Here is a 6,149-nt window from a genome sequence, read left to right as displayed (position 1 = left end):
CAGCATAATAAGAAGAAAAGAGAGAAGTTTAGCTTGAATTCAAGGGTTATTTTAGCTTTATCACACTTTTGGAAACATGCGTCTAAGCAAGCATAACATTGTTTTTATTACTTTTTTTAATTCACAGACACAAATAATAGAAAGAAATTGTGATTTTAAGACAGGGTAATGTTTTCTGTCCGATTAATCTTTGTTCATTTACTAAGGCTCTTAAAACAAGACATGTGACTTCTGAGAGACGACACGTTCACCGGGGGAACTTCTTCAAGCCCACAGTCGCCCCGACACGTAGTCAAAGCCCCAGAGTAGCCGGTCCTGCAGCGTGCAAGAAAAGAGATGCTGCCTTTTCCTTTTCTTGTGGCCATTTTCTTCCCTTCTGCCGTTCACTCTGTGAGAAACACATTCATAAGGGATGTTAGATCTCTTCAAAGTCATTGATCGTGTGCGTGGCTGTTTGATCATTGTGCTCTGCCTCGGAGCCCAAAACTGCTTCACTCCTGTTTACATACACAAGAAAATAGGGCGATAAAAGAGGAAGGAGAGGAGCAGAGTAATTCTCCGGGGAGTGAGCCTCACACACTGGGTGGTGAGCTGATGTGAATCTGGATGAAACACACGCTCAGCTATTTAACACAGTGATGGAAAAATAATACATGCAACTAAAGGAGAGTTTTTTGTTTGGTGCGGAGCTGGAGTTAAACCGCCGTCATAGGGTCGACCGTCGAGTCGACGAAACAAAGACGAGAACCCAGAGATCAACTCACATCAAATATTTCTGTGGAAATAAGTTTGAACCCTTTATAGGAACAGACAATGTTTCCAACAATGACCTCACATTTTTAAGGCGAGGATCTAAATATGGATTTCCTCCTAAGACACTGAAACATATGGTATTTGGTTATTTCCACTTCTGAGTGTTTACTGTAGATTCTTGTAATCAGGAAGTGGCTCTTAGGCAAGTAGCATCATGTTCATGCAATTCACACAAGGCTCTTATTACTCTTTTACCTCCATGTTGCTTAATGTTTGCGTCCAGGTCAAACAACCCTGTACAGTTATGATTTTTAAAGCTGTCAGGCTCCCAAATCTGATCTAAGTGTAAATACTGGTACAGTATAAATTATTTAGAGATCAGACAACTTCATGGTTTTGTTCACCAGTGTCCTGTTTCCAAAGAGTTCATCTTAAACCATCTATAATGTTATTTAAAACATCAAATTTCAGTTATTTTCCACAGCTCCATGTGTCAACTAAATCAAAAATATAATCATCTGCCACAATGTGAAAGCTGTAGTGTCAGTATCATGGTCTGTTATCAGTTTAATTTGCACGTATCTAGTGTTATCAGATTGTTAAACTCCTACTGCATCCTTCCCTTAAGTTTAGTGATTATCTGCCCTGTAGTTTTTGTGTAATCTTTTACAGTTCACTCCATTTCTTTGGCTGATTTCACTAAACAGAAATGACATTCTCAGAGCTCTAAGTGCAATTGGCAAAATAGCCCATCTGGTTCAGCACAACTACATAGATCACCTTCAAAAGGTCATATCTCACCCAAAACAGTTAACTCAAGTTTCAAAACCAAATCATTTTCTCATTTAAATAGTCATAGCCCCCAAAATGAAAAGTTCCTTCTCGATTGCTGTGGCTCATCTCTCAGAAAAAGCAGGACATTCTCAAAGCTTTAAATACATCTGCCAAAATAACATAGATGGTTCAGCAAAACTCCATAGCACACCTGCAAAAGGTCATATCTCTCCCAAAACAGCAAACTCATCAGTCAAAACTAAATCCTTTTCTCATACAAATAGTCAGTGCCCCCAAAATTCCAAAAGTCCCTTTGGCATTGTTTAAACACTACAGGTCAAAATGTTTAGATGTTTTGTCAGTATGGCAGTGGACCATAGAAATATCCCTCATGTGCACATTTCAATCTTGGCTCAAACAGAAAAAAGATTAATTCAAGGTTTCACATAAAATACTTTATTGAACTCATACTGCCATGGAAATTGTTACAGTAATTGCCATACATCGTGCTCACAGTGACAGAAAATGTGTACAGCACAATATACTGTCAAACAATAAGCACATCAAAACTAAAATTTGGCATAGTGAGATATGACCTTTTGAAGGTGATCTATGTAGTTGTGCTGAACCAGATGGGCTATTTTGCCAATTGCACTTAGAGCTCTGAGAATGTCATTTCTGTTTCGTGAAATGAGCCAAAGCAATTGAGAAAAACTGTAAACTTACTGTGTGATTGGTGATCAGATGTGTGAAACTCAACCTTCATTACTAAAGTTCTAGTTGCACCTGAAAATTAAGCCGATGATCAAAGATATCCTTGTTACAGTATATACCATGATGTTTTTCATGGTATTATGTGCCTGTACGATTTTGACAGCAGAGTGAACTATTGTGCAGGTGATGATGTACACAATGAAATTATGCCAACATGTTCTGCAGAGAACAACCACTTGACTGAGAAGCGACAGTCAGTTTTGACCAACAATATATATTCAATTGGTAATTGGGCTAACTGAAGGCAATTGTACCTAACCGTTTGCAAAGGTGTGCTAAATCATTTGAAATTTGTGCAAGCTGTTGGAAATTGTACTTGTCATTGCAAGGATGTGCTAATACAATTGCAATTTGATTAAAGGAATGAGATATTCCAATCTGTTGTGAACAAGTGCCCAGTGGTTTGGAGGTTTGCACGTGTTGTTTTGAGAATGTCATTTCTGTTTCGTGAAGTGAGCCAAAGCAATGGAGAAAAACTGTAAACAAACCAACAAATCAATACACAAATGGACATAGCTTCCTCGTTGGAGGTAAAAAGCAAAGAATATGTAAACTTCAAAAATCATGTTGATTGTTCTGGGTTCAGTCTGAGCAGGAAAGTGACGTGAACAACAACTTGTCACTAGCAAACAGAGAAATGTGTTAGGGAAGATCATGTGTTGCTCTGGATCACTGGCCCTGTGTCTCAGTACTATCATTAGTATTATTTATGTATTTTTTAAAGTTGAGAATTAGGGCCACATGAGGAAAAGCAAAAGATTCTAGTCTTATCACATTCTGACATGACAGTGCTGCAAAGTGTCTAAAGTGTCCATGTGTGTTTCTCGGTGCTGAGTGACAAACTAACCACAAACAGAAAAAGAGAGAGCCCACGTGGCCGGACAAATGACGCCGCCTCTGCCAACTACAACCACGATATTCCACTGCAGCACTGGTTCCTTTTTTTATACCTCTTAAGAAAAAAGGTGAATATTGATATTAACTGGAACTGCAGCTCTGTCGTTTAGCAATGTTACAAAAGAAACAGACACAATTAGCATCTTTACTTCATGACCCTCCTTTAAACAAACACCTCTACAATCTTACACTCTTTATTCTATAAAAAAGCAACGACTGGTCAAACCAAAAACCTTTTGGTCTCTTTGCATCATTTGAACCAGCTTCAGGTATTTCTGAGCTGTTTCCCACTTCTCACTTGACGAAGCTGCCATCACCAGCTGTCGACAGCCTTCTCCAGGTGATGAGCAGTGTTTCTTAGTTCTGTGCGAGGGCGACATCACACATACACGACTGTGGCAGTGGCCAACCTTTGCTTCCTGTTCAATGGGGAAGCAAGTCAATCATTATCTCCTGCGGCTTCGTGAGAACTTTGACATTCGCCTGCATTCGAGTCATTTGGTGACATCAAAGTCGCTTCCTTCTAGAGGTGGGTTGGATGGACTGTTGCTGAGATGATGCTCCTTCCAGCCCTACTCGTCTGAGACTATGACAGAATGAAGGTTGGGTTCTGGGGGGCCCCTCTGACAGGTCGAACTGGACAGTCAGCTCTAGAAAGAGTCTTTGTATTTCCAATCTTCTTCCATTCCACAATAGTTTAGGTCTCTGTGCTGCTGGCAAAGACTCACAGCTCTAGAAATGGTTTTGCTACCTCTAATCTGTGCTTCACCACAGTTAAGGTCTGGACCACGCACCGTATCTAAAGATGGATGACATGACAGCTCCTTGAGGGTGATGCCAAACTCTCTAGATCGCCACCTAGTGCCTGGTAGCGGTTCAGGTCCCAAATGCTGCCTCCTCCATGTTATGTGATGGGAAATTTAACAAAACTTTTTTCACATTATAACAAGATTTGACCTTTTTTTCTGTTTGTTTTTTTGCATTTTCAGAGATATTTCAGGGAATAATCTGTGGATCTAGATGAGAAAAATAAAGCATATTTAGGGCACCGATGTCTTTGAGCAAGTGCAATTCGGTGCAATAGGGCGATAAACCTGGAGGAACCTCAGGGACTGTGTGGCCTTGACAGAGGTTGGATTTCTACCGAGCACACTTCTAGTTTAACAGTGATGATTTCCCATCCACCACAGAGAAACCTTGTTAAGATGACGGCTTGTTTTCAGAGGACGTTTCTCCTCCCACATTACAGATCTTTCTTTATTTAGTAAGAATTCAGGGGGAATTACTGGCCTTCAGTATATTCCCCATGTTACCACAAGTGATGTGAAAGGCACGACATAAAGGCGTGTGAAAACTTAAAGTATATCTGGACTTTATTTTAAGCTCTGGAGGTTTATGAAGGCGTTGAGGCATGAGGTGGGGTTTGGATGAGAAGCTGTGTCATAGCTTCCCTTTTTCTGAAACCTTGGGTGGTTGCTTTAAAAGTTTCTTCCTCCTCTCCTCTCCTCTCCTATCCTCTCCTCTCCTCTCCTCTCCTCTCCTCTCCTCTCCTCTCCTCTCCTCTGTGCAGTAGCAGCTGCGACCACGTGGGGGTTGAGGTGAAAGCAGATCACCGGTGATGCATGTTTTTTTTTGCACTGCACCATGTTGCATGCAATCTTTGCTCTGCTCTTTGCACCGTGCACCTATGTGGGTTATGAGTTTCATACAGCGTCATCCTACAGCTCAACATCTGCCTATTGTGTAAACACCTCCACTACTTTAGAGATGCTTTTATAGATATTACGCTCGTGTGACCACAAATTGTATATAGAGGTTTCTCAAAAGAAAGTAAGTTTTGGCTAAACTTGAAAAGAGAAATTCAATCATTATCAAAAGTTTTGTGGCCCATAAAAGAATGAACATCTTTTCTTTTCTTTTTACCTCTAACATAACTGAATCACTATTATTCTGTTTGAAAGTGTTTGTGTGAAATAAAGTTACTGAAGGGAAAAGTGTGCGATATTAAAGCTGGGTTTGATATGATGAAAATCAGAAGCTTATAAGAGAAATCGACAGTTTTAAGGTGCGGCGTGGTTGTTGCACATTTAGGCACAGCTCTGGGTTGCATGTGATGGGCTGGCTCTACACCTACAAAGTCTAAAGAAGCTGCCGCTGTTTGAAAGCAATAGTGTGAACATATTAAAATGAAGGAAGTGCCCTTGAAGGCTTGAGTCTTCCTGCAGCGGCCACAAAATGAAGGAAGTGACTGTCATCAATTCTCACTGAAGGTGAATCCAAATCATCCTCTATATCATTCACAATGAAAAACACTCACACTCTGATTCTGTCCAGATCTTAAACTAAATGGAGACAACTTGTGTCCATCAGAAGAGTTAGAGATTATAGTCACAACCACCTCTCTACACTTCCCCTTTCTCCTTCCTGTCTACACTCTCTGGCTCACACACTGTGACTCCGTTGGACTGCCAGCATCCCCTCCTCTATCAAAGTCTATACTATATGAATCTATGCCACCTGGCTTCGTCTAAAAGAGACACTTTGCATCACTTCCTGCTCTCACGTGTCGAAGGTGAACTATAGGCCTCGTGTTAGTTCACCAACAAAATCCAACCTCTAGAGTTTCACATCATCTGGTTTGTCTGCGATGGTGAAGCAGCTACAAACCACCGGAGGGCAGTGTGGCTTCACGCTGCACCACAGCCGTTTCCCCTCTCTTTCCACAAACATCCCTCCCCTCGGTTGTTTTTTGGGGGAATATCGAATTGGCTGAATGCATTTTATACACACGCAAACACGTGTACAAACACAACACACACACACACACACACACACACACACACACACACACACCTGCACGGTGCTGCGATTTGGACTCCTTTTGGTTCCTCTCTGCCGATGACTGGCAGGTTCTTAACGAGAGCAGCCTAGAGCGTTTGCCCTGCAGGCCT

Source organism: Pleuronectes platessa, chromosome 9 (genome assembly GCF_947347685.1).
Source record: "Pleuronectes platessa chromosome 9, fPlePla1.1, whole genome shotgun sequence".
Classification (NCBI taxonomy): domain Eukaryota; kingdom Metazoa; phylum Chordata; class Actinopteri; order Pleuronectiformes; family Pleuronectidae; genus Pleuronectes; species Pleuronectes platessa.
Note: the sequence above shows the minus strand (reverse complement) of the source record.